Source organism: Phaethon aethereus (assembly GCF_964289735.1).
Source record: "Phaethon aethereus genome assembly, chromosome: 4".
In the NCBI taxonomy this organism is placed as follows: domain Eukaryota; kingdom Metazoa; phylum Chordata; class Aves; order Phaethontiformes; family Phaethontidae; genus Phaethon; species Phaethon aethereus.
The window spans coordinates 5,649,025-5,660,097 of NC_138578.1; positions in this window are offsets into that span (position 1 = coordinate 5,649,025).

Here is an 11,073-nt window from a genome sequence, read left to right on the forward strand (position 1 = left end):
TTAAGAACAAAAGAGCTCCACTGCTAAGGAAAAGCAGGTCCTACAGTGTTTGGTATTACCTGTATTCATTTTAGTTCTGCCTGTCTGTGATTAATTTATTATTGCATCATTACAGACTCACAAAGTTGAAGAATACTCTGCTGGGGTTTCTTTGATAACTATGCTATCACATGTGTCCATTGCATTTCTTTCTTTCTGAGGTTTCTTCTGGGGGTATATATATGCATTGGTTTAGAAACTGTCAGGACTGGCAAGAGTTTAATTTGTTTTCAAAATTTTGACTATATACAAGATGTTAGTCTGAAAGCAACTCATTATGTCCATTTTTACATTGTCTGAAAATGTGTTGCTGTCATGACAAGTTGGTTGCTTTTATCCTTTGGAAGGACCGGTTAAAAGTATGCTCAGCCTAGCCAGTTAAGGCTTCCTTCATTGCCTAGTAATTTTTGGCATCACAGTAACAGCAATATTTCATTTTCCCTGACCTAAGCTCTTCCCCCCCCACCCCAGCCTGGAAGAGGAAGGGTTCTGCTGACCAGCATAGGAGGAAGAGAACAGATGAGTGTGATGAATCTTGCAAAACACTGCAGGCAAAGCTTTGAGCCTGGTACTTATTCATGTATTCTGATTTCATTTGTCTCCTCTAGGTGTGTGGGCCAGCAGGAAGTCTTACACGCAATGAACTTTTTTGCCTATGTAGGGTAGAGGCATTTGTGCTTGAGGCTGCAAAATTGTACTAAGCAGGAGGTGGGGGGAGAAAAGGGTGGCTACACAGGGAAAAAGGTTTGGAAATAACTAGAATTATAAAAGAACCATCAAGAAAAAAGCAGTTGTCTTAATGATTCTCTCCCAAGACAGGGTTCAGGTTTAGCCAAATGATGCACATGTACAGATTCAGTCTTGAACATACTAATTTTTATCATGATTGTTATTTTTGATGTAATCATTTAAGGAGAATGACCCTTAATTTGTTTTAATAACTGTAGATGAGCTTTCACTATGATGTGAGGTCTGTTAACACTACAGGAAATAATGCTTTTGTTAGAATTTACAAATTAAGGACTTGGTCTGGCTACCATTCAAGACATTCATAACAGTTCACTGTACGAGGGGCCCTTTTCTAAGAAATACTGGAACTGATGCAGTTTGTTTTTCCAGGATGTATGCTTTGCACTTTGGTTGCAGCTTCTGTCTTGGCTAGAGCGTTTATGAGTGTCTCCCCCGTATGGTTTCTCTTGTGTTTGAACTGTGTGAGCTCAGGTTGCAGTTTTTCCTTTGGCCGTGGCACTTACAGGTGCTGTGTATAAAATCACTCTCATCTGCTTGACTACTTCTATTACACTTTTACGAAGCTCATTATCTGCATGACTTCTACCTCTGTCACATTTCTTAGAATCTGTCAAAAGTTACTGGGAAGAGCAAGGACAAAGCAACAGTTACATGGGCAGACAGTGTGTTTTTGAGAGCCTTGGTTCTTTTGGACATCATGCTTAAAATAACAGTAAGAATTACAAGTGTGCCTAAAATGAAATTGCATTATGCTTTAAGGGTGGCCTTTAGCTTCACATGTTTATAAACAAGAAACAAAGTAAAAAGATGCCAAATATGAGATGTTCTTAGCGCATTTGGTTGCCTTAAAAGTTTTGACTCTGCTGTACAAAACTGTTGAAAACTCATTCACAAATTTAGTTAAAAGTGAAAAGGAAAGAAAAAATTACGTTTGCTCAATGAGGAAAGTAAGCAAGTAGATCTTTGGAAACCTCAAAAGGTCTTAATGGATCTGGGCATTATGTTCAACTTTGGTTCTGAAATTACAGTATCCAGCTTTTCAGAAAAAAATGGTCACAAAATGTTGAGAAAATAATAAATCTTGGGAAACTGTGCTAGTTATAGTTCTGCAGCAGCGCTGCGGGATTTAAAGTTAGTAATCTGGGTTTAACAAGGCCTGCATTTTTATCTGAAAAGAAAGGTTTGTTTTGGTGTTACTAGATTGGTAGAGAAAATAATCCAGTAAGATGACGTTACAGTGGGTGAACTGGCTCCACCTGAAGTACATAGCAATTCTCCCTTTTGTAAAACATTTTCAGTACTTAATCTTAGTATTTAGTTTGTATCTCTTATGCACAGGTAGTACCTATTGACAGCAGTCCTATGGAAGTCCATGGAACAACGCTCGTGACCTAAGTTAGCAAATGTGTGCTGCGTACCTGACCACTTCCATGAGAGCAGTTGTAGGAAATCATGTGCTAGAATAAGTCTTAATTTCTGTACAACAACCATAGGGTTGTCTGCTTTTTTCTCTCCTGATATTTGACAGCCCCAATACCGAGCTGTTGATAAAACAAAGAATAATAGATAATTCATAGGTATGAACTGCTCTGACCACTCCAACCTCCCCCCCTCCATTTCTGCGCATAGATTCCTCAGGCTACCTGAGAAATGGAAATATTAGAAACACTGACGTAATACCGCAGCAGCATGGGTTATTCGTGTTCGTAAGGCTTAAAAGGAAACTTACACAAGAGCTTCCTTTGTCCTAATAGCTTTCTAAAAGCACTTCGATAGTTCTTCCCTGTCGCTGACTCTGCTTTTGTATGAATTGTGTGAGGGTACGGCTAATTCTCAATAAATGGTTCTTATGAATAGGTGAAGGTATCTGATGTGTGGGTTATACATGCATTTCAAAAACATTTAATACCAAGCATTTAAAATTCAGTTGGAGAATTAGTCTAATTCTGCTCCCATTCAAATCAATAGCAAAATTCACTGATCAGCCTCTTCCTCTGCTCAGTAAAACTGCTTACCTTTATTTTTGAGTAGCTCACACAGTATGTTTTCAGCACAAATTTTAGAAAAACTGAGCACTTCCTGCTGTTGGTGGAATTTGGTTAAAATACTATTGACAAGTGAAGGCCTGAGTCAGTCCCATCTTATTGCCACTGATAGCCCTAAAGCAGGCTATTCTCTCCTGCATTCCCTCCTGACCAGGCTAGAATCAAACAGCAATGTGGATGTGACAGATCAGAACAAGGGCTGACTTCAGGCAACACGGTATACGAGAAATTCCCCAAGGAATACAAGTACAAAGCAGAGAGAATGTAGCCTAACAGACAGACACAACATGTTGTAATAAAATTATTTTCAGACTATCCATCTAATCCTTTCTTACTATTATTTCTTCACATAATCAAGTAAGCTGGGGCCAACAGATCAACCACTGGAATCAATGGAAAAACTTATGCACATGACCTAGTGGGCACTGACTGAGATCTCACAGCACCAGACAGGCTGAAATCAGGACTAGAAGGAGAGGAAGCAAGGCTTCATACAAAGGAGATTTCCATGTGCAAAATGGGCCACAGAATGGCTGCCGTAATGAGTCAACATTTTTAGGATGTAAGTCAGCGCTCTTAGAAAATAATTTTATTCATTAATCTCATTCTTTTTAACAAACACAGGCAGCAGAAATTTGAAATCCTGCCAAGTCTGACTCAAAATTAATTTGGGTTTGTGCTTACATGGAAGAGAATAGGCCTTTTGTCTGTAATTACATATAAGCTCCATAGGGTGACCCTGCATACACAGGATGTAACTGAACAGCCTGTAATTGATGCGGTTTCCATTACCACATAACACAGTGCGCACAGTAATGAGATCATAGAAAAACCTTTTTTAAAGTGTTAAGTACTTTCTTGTACAACAAGCTGAGTTCATATTATAAAGCAGTAAGAAACCCCATTTCCTGGAACAAGGCAATAAGAAACTTGATTTCCTGAAATAATTCAATACATAGGTGCATATGTGCCTAACACTAGGTTATACAGACAGGATGAAATAATTGCATTTAAAACTGAAAGGTAAACTGAATCATGCAGAACTGGTGAACGCTTTTTGTTTAATAAAGAAGAAAGGAAATGCTATTTCAACTGAGATAGTTTTGACATATCTAAGGTAACTATATATCACTTTAAAACTACCACAGTTTTGCACAGAAAAAAAGGATTTTTGAATAACAATGAAATGTGGAGGTATTTGTTTGAAAAATATTTTTTAAAAACAAAAAAGCCCTGCCTTCTCTAAAGGCTCTAATTCTGCAAATATGTATCCTCATTCTTAGCATGTACACATCTGCATACTGTGATGTCTCCATGTGTAAAGTAGGTTACATGGGTACTGTGCGTAAAACTTTGAGACATGATTTGTTCACGCTGTTGCTACTATTTCAGCAACACCCGGGAACATACAACTAGTACAACGTACGGTCTTGTCCATGCAGTTGCAATGTGATGATGTTTGAGGCTGCGTTTTGTATTGTTTCCATGAGCAACCTCCAAGCACTCCTTTATGTTTCTCTCCCAGAAGGACCATTTAGCAGATCCCAAGCGTGCAATGCCATGAACCGCTCAAGTGTGAGCATAGGAGCGCCCCAGCACGACTGTGTAAATACAGCAGAAGTGCTGCTTTGTTTCCTGATGCTTAGAATAGGAAGTAAATGTGGCATCACATATGTTGGAGTCTGTTAACTAGGTGAAAGGTGAATTTGTGTAGCCGTTCTATAAATAAGTGTGTTTAAAGAGGGAAGAATATGCCAAAGAGGATATTTTGAAGAAATGGAGTGGAAAATGGTACTTGTTAACAAACAATCTTAACAAAGTTTTGCTAAGAAATGGAACTTCAGTTCCAAAACTGACTGCCTTGGGTATACATGGGTTTTGGTACTTGATTCATTGAGTCCATCCTTTACGGGAAGCTCTGTACATGGTTCATTCTGTGCTCATGCTGGAGAAATACCACCCCCCTCCAAAAAAAAAAAAAAATTAATGGGCAGGCTACACCTTTGTAAAAAATATTTAACATTTGTGGAAATGTTCAACATTTTGGTGTAGATCTAAGAGAGAAAAGGTGAAAAAAAATTTTTTTAATGTCATCTCCATCATGAAACATACATTTTGGACTCTTCTTCATGTAGAAAGTGGCTTTTACAAATCAGTCAACATTAGGTAAGCCTGCCGCAGAGCAGGATTAAGCCTTATTTATTCAAAACATCCACTGTCAGTGAGGTCAGCTGGTTCATAGAGCTCATATATGACCTTCTACAATTTCCTCTGACATTCATGGTGTAGAAGGTTCCCTGTGGTAAACAATGCTTTATAAAAGCAGTTAAGTAAATTCTTCTCTCACAAATAATCCAGGTAGTCCTCTTCCAATTATTTATGTCTGGAACAGTAGCAGATGTCTTCTCTTTGTTCAGAGTTAATCTTAGGAAACCATTTCTTTGTAATACCTATTTCAGAATTTTGCATTTCATTGTTGTGAACTGTAAGTGCAATGAAAATCACAAATCACAGAAAGGTAAGTCAAGCAGGGTTGGTTTGTGTTTTCATCTTCCATCTAACCCAAGTGCCACCTTCCCATTAACAGCAATGGAACAAGGCATTTCTAATATCTCCTGCACAAAATCCAACAGCAGTGTAAATACAATGTGTAAATAAGACTTTTTTCTTAAGAGTTTCAGAGGGATGCAGGAATTACTTTAGTGCTGAGCTACATACATGCAATGATGCTTCAAGTATTTGATTTATCTTCATTAACATAAGACTGTTACTGGCAATGAGAAGGGATAAAGGGAGTTACAGCTGTATTTTTACAGTTACACATAAGGCAAACACAATTATTAAAATTTAACAATAGCTTATTAGAACATGTAAAATAAGCATAAGAAGAGGAAAAAAAAGATAAATACTTGTTGGAGTAGGAATAGTTTTGTCCATTAAGCTATATTTAACATATAGGCTTTGAATTTCTAAATGTTTCTGATCTTGAAAAGCAGCAAGCACTTCAGATTAGCACAAACTTTACCATGAGGGCGTTTGGTCTACAAATTGAAATGCAAAGCAAGACATGTTCCTTTTTCCATCTTTCCCCCCTGTATATGTATACACCTATAATCTGGCCAATATGCTTTATTTATTTAACAAAATATTCTCATATTTAGTCATCTTGGCTAGGATAATGATTTGTCAACTCAAAAGTAAAAATTAAAATTAAAATTAAACCCACTGGATTATGAAAAGCCATGGATTTTTGCTATGGATATAGCTATACAAAAGTGACTTGTCCCGTTTTTATATTGATCTGCTTAGCACAACGTTTATTTTTGTAAATAAACACTGTGTTACACTATACACTATTTTTTGTACTTTAGACTTCCAAACATGGTTATTTTACCCAATACATTCTAATAGTGTGTAACTAATCCTGCTAGACCAAATACCCAGTTATATTAACTAGAATTACTGCTAAGTTTATTAATTGTAAAATCACAAAACCTTTCATTGTTTTTTCATGGATTATTATTCTATTTTGGAAAGAGGTCTCAGAGTTTTGCTATTAGTTTCAACAGAACCTTCGTTTGGCCTTTAGAAATCAAATAAATAACTTCTGCTTGGAGCTGTAGGAGATGGACTTGCAAGTCGAGTCATTGCATCACAGAATACCAAGTTGGAAGAGACCTCAAAGATCATCTGGTCCAACCTTTCTTGGCAAAAGCACAGTCTAGACAAGCACCCCGTCCATCCAAATCTTAAAAGTGCCCAATGTTGGGGAATCCACCACTTTCTGGGCAGATTATTTCAATGATCATGAGTAGTCCATATGTCTACTTCTTTTTCTGTATACGTAGGTTTTTCTTCCTGTAGCTTCTTTCTGAATTTTCTAGAATACAGTAAAAGGAGAAAGCAGCAGAATAACTTCTTTCTCTAGGATTTAGCTACAAGACAACTTCTGGTGTAACATTTTTCATATTTCTTTACTGCCTTCTGTCTGTACTTCTGGTGCTTCTGACGCTGTGGTTGCAACTTTGCTGCAAAATAATCCAAACTGTGTTAAAAGATCAGCCAGATCTTTTTCGTGATCTGTTTTATTGCACAGCCACACAGAAAACACAATGGATAGTGAACTGGCATGAGTGCAGAAATAAGTGGCAGATCTAGGAGCTGTTTAACTTAGTATGCTATAAACTTAAACAAAAAGGCATTAAGATGCAGATATTGGAAAATGGAGTGTTCATAGAAGCCACAGTTAACTGGTAACACTGTAAATGCTCTGGAAAACATGTAAGTAAATGGGAGACTGGGAAAAGAAGATAAACAGTAAGTTCAGGGATATGTTTTAAAATATTCTGTGCAAATAACATGCTGATGTAAAATACTCCATCTAATTAGCTATGGAGGTATCCGGAGAACATTAAATAATATTGAAAACAAATAGAAAATTGAAAAGTATTGAGTATATGAGGTAATATATAAGGATGAATTTTCTGGAATACAAAGAATTTAGACACATGAGGTTTTCAGTGTATAAAGCTACCATATACTGTAATATTCTGTATAGTATCACCTAGTCACCTGTATTGCTATTTAGTACAAACAAGACAGCTCTGAGACAAAGTAAGGGTACTATAATCACAAAAAATATGCACAAATACCATATTTAAACATAAAAACGTATGGGATTGTTTTGCAAGCATAGGACACCATTTCTCACTGTAAGATAAAACTGGCAGTATAATTTTAGTATCTTGTGTGAGAAACATAGGGAAAGCAGGAAAATGACACGTAATATTTTCTGATCTCGGTGCTTATAAAGTCTGTAAGTCGGTGAATGCTGAGGTGTATGGAAATATGGTTCTTTGTTATTCAAAGCATAACAAATTCACATGTCTTTAACACTTTGATTTGTAATAATGAAGCCAGCACATGTCATGTAATTGGATTTGTACTGCCCTTGCGGGGAGTGGATCAAATTTAGCTCAGCATTAGAACAAATAATATCATTGAGGTTCGTATATTTACTAGAGATTTGCTCCTGCCTCACTAAGGGAGCAGTGTTAAAATGAGAAAGGAGGCCAATTCGGGGGCAGTGTTAAAATGAGTAAATACAGGGCTAGATGCAATACAACATAAAGCTGCACTCCATCCCCTGTGCACATCCTATTTTTTGAGGCATATATACAGACAATTCAGTTAAAAAGCCAGTTCTATTTTAACACATTCTCTGAACATGGTCGGAAGCTAGTAATGCTTGATCTCCATGTGAAGTGGGGCTTGGGGGCTCAGAGGACTGTTCTGGCTGAATTTTTTACTAATTTAGAAGGAGGATTGTCAATTAATTGCCATGATTGACTGCATTTGTCAAAAGAAACAATGTGTTAATCTTTGTTTGAATATGGATGTAAATGTTGGCAAGCTATGTGGACATATGCCTAGCATCTAAATCTTGACAGAGATGTCAAAACACAACTCATTATAGCTCCAGAAAAAAAATACAAAATGCTACAGTAATGAGGATGAGTTAGGGTCATATTGTGCCAACCTTACTCACATTTAACACTATTGCATTGTCTATTCTGTGTGAATAGTCCCAGTGATTTCAGTGGAACTCTTAATGGCGGCTGAGCTGGGACAGTGGAGTACAACTGTCTGTGTCCTCATGAGAGTTAAAATGCTCAGATTGTCTGGGAACCATCGGGCAAATTCTCAGTTCCGAGTCCCACTGCTGTATATGGTTTACCTTAGAGTATATGGACAAGTGGCTAGTAACTTTCTGCAATAGGTAAAAGAAAAAATGTAAAACAGCTTGCTCTTTTTCCCATCCCAAATATAAAGGCTAAATCTTACCTTTTGGTATAGAAATGAACACAATGAATTTGTAGACTAGACTAGACTAGACTAGACTATTTCAGTTGGCAGGGACCTACAATGATCATCTAGTCCAACTGCCTGAGCACTTCAGGGCTGACCGAAAGTTAAAGCATGTTGTTAAGGGCGTTGTCCGAGAGCCTCTTAGACACTGACAGCCATGGGGCATCGACCGCCTCCCTGGGAAGCCTGTGCCAGTGTTCGACCATCCTCTCGGTAAAGAAACGCTTCCTAATACGAAGTCTAAATAGCTGTAAATAGAATGTCTTGAATTAAGAATGTACTTTTTGGTAGTATAGTAGTTTTTGCTACTAAGTTACTTCTAGGAGATTTTTAAAAATCAAAATTTGAACTGTTACAGTTCATGGTCATAGTGCTTTTGCAATATGCTAGTTAAGTCAGATTTGCCATCTTGTAGGGACACAGCCTAAGGCAGCAGTAGAAAAGCATGCACAGCCACCGTCACTGGGTGTTGTGGATACTGTCACTTACTCAAAATAAGCCCCAAAGTTGAGGTTACCAACTTTTAAAGATATTTTTAAAGAGGCAGATCTAGGTACTTGACTACAAGCATGGGGAAAAGGGACATGAAATAGGAAAAGTGTGATGTTAGTCCATGCTAACCGTTTTCATCTGTTTTGAGCCAAGAGATAAAGTTATCTTCTATTATATGGCCCATCCAGTGCTTTTAATTTATTACTTTATTGAGGATCTAATTGGGCATAATTTAGTTTGAGGTTTGTGATGTGAAGAACAATTAAGGTGAAGGAACAGTGATAAATTAAGCAGCTTGGGCCTAATTCTCTGTAACTTTACAGTAATTTCTACTGCCACAAAATAAGCTAGCAGTTCTTGCTAAGTGGAGTAGACTGGACTTGAATATATGTCAGTATAACATAAGTCCCAAATGTGTGTGAAATTCAACCATTATTTGTTTGTGTTTTATAAATGTTTTATAATGCCATAAATGTTAAACAAAGTGGCATGGAATGTCTGCTTATGATATCTGGAAACAACCACTTGAAGTTGGAAGTAGATATGAGTATGCTGGAGGACAGGATATGAATTCAAAATTATCGCAACAATAGAAATAATCAAAAAGATTGACTGCAGGTCAATAAAAAGAAGTGAAAGGTAACGTACTCGGGAATAATCAGTTAAATAAAAGCAGGATGAGAAAACAATCGGCTTCATAAACCTGAAGGAAAAAATCTGGGTAACGGATCAGGGTTGAAGGCAGTTGTCTTCAGAATAGAAGTCACTAGTTGAAAAAAAAAGGAAAACTGCGCTGAGATCCCGGAACAGGTTGATAGGCTACAGCACATGATACATCATGTTTGTATTTCACACAGCGTTGGTAAAGGCTTCATCTGCAGCTGAGCACCTAGTGTGGGGAATAGCCATTCCCAAAGGCATTGACTCGATTAGATGAGATTCCAGGAGGCAGAAAGATCAGAAGTGCAGAACAGCAAGTTGAAAATAAACACGATTGCAGTCTCGCCAGACGCTGAGGACTGTTGCAGGGGAGAAGCAAATAAGCTTCTGCACGCTCATGGCAAACAGTATGAAATGCATTTTGCTTGCTGTCCGTGCAGAGGTTATAAATTCCAGTAGCAAATATTTAGACTGGAGTCTAGAAAAAAAATCTGAGTCTAAGTACCACAAAGCCCCAGTATGGATTGCCCAGGGAGGCTGATGCATTTCCAGCACTGCGTATTTGTACGTTTGACACCATGTCAGGGACGACATCGGGATATGAGGCTGAGTTAGAGGATTCCATTCTTTTTTGATGATTCCATGGTAAGGTTCAAGGCTACAGAAAATCATAATGTAATCAAAACAACAATATGAGGGATCAAACCCAAACCTATAGATTGGATTATAGTACATATATGTGCGTGTGTAGCTCTTGACTCCAGACTGTCAGAATTCGGCCTGATACTTACCTTAACAGGAAAAACTGACCACAGACTGCAGACAAGGCTCAGAGTGCCAAAACCACAGCATACACAGAGAAGAAAAGCAAGATTTTGCAAAAACACAAACTTCTTATTTTGAAACAGTGTATGTATATAGCATAACAACTTTCGTAGCCATTAGTGTTTGTAAAGATTAGCTCGTCGTAGCAACCAGTTCTAAAAACGGAGTGCAGGCTCACACAAACTTCATTACATCACATCCAGGAGGAAGTGATTTTGTTACTGTGCAGGGACTTCTACTGTATTCATTACGGCCAATAATATAAAAGGAGCCTGCAGTAGTATGAGATAGCATTTCTTTCTCCATAACATTCCGATAGATAGGACAGTATAACTAGTAAGGTATTCCCTAAGCAGATTAAAAATCAACTCTTGGTATTTTGGGTTTTTAGCAT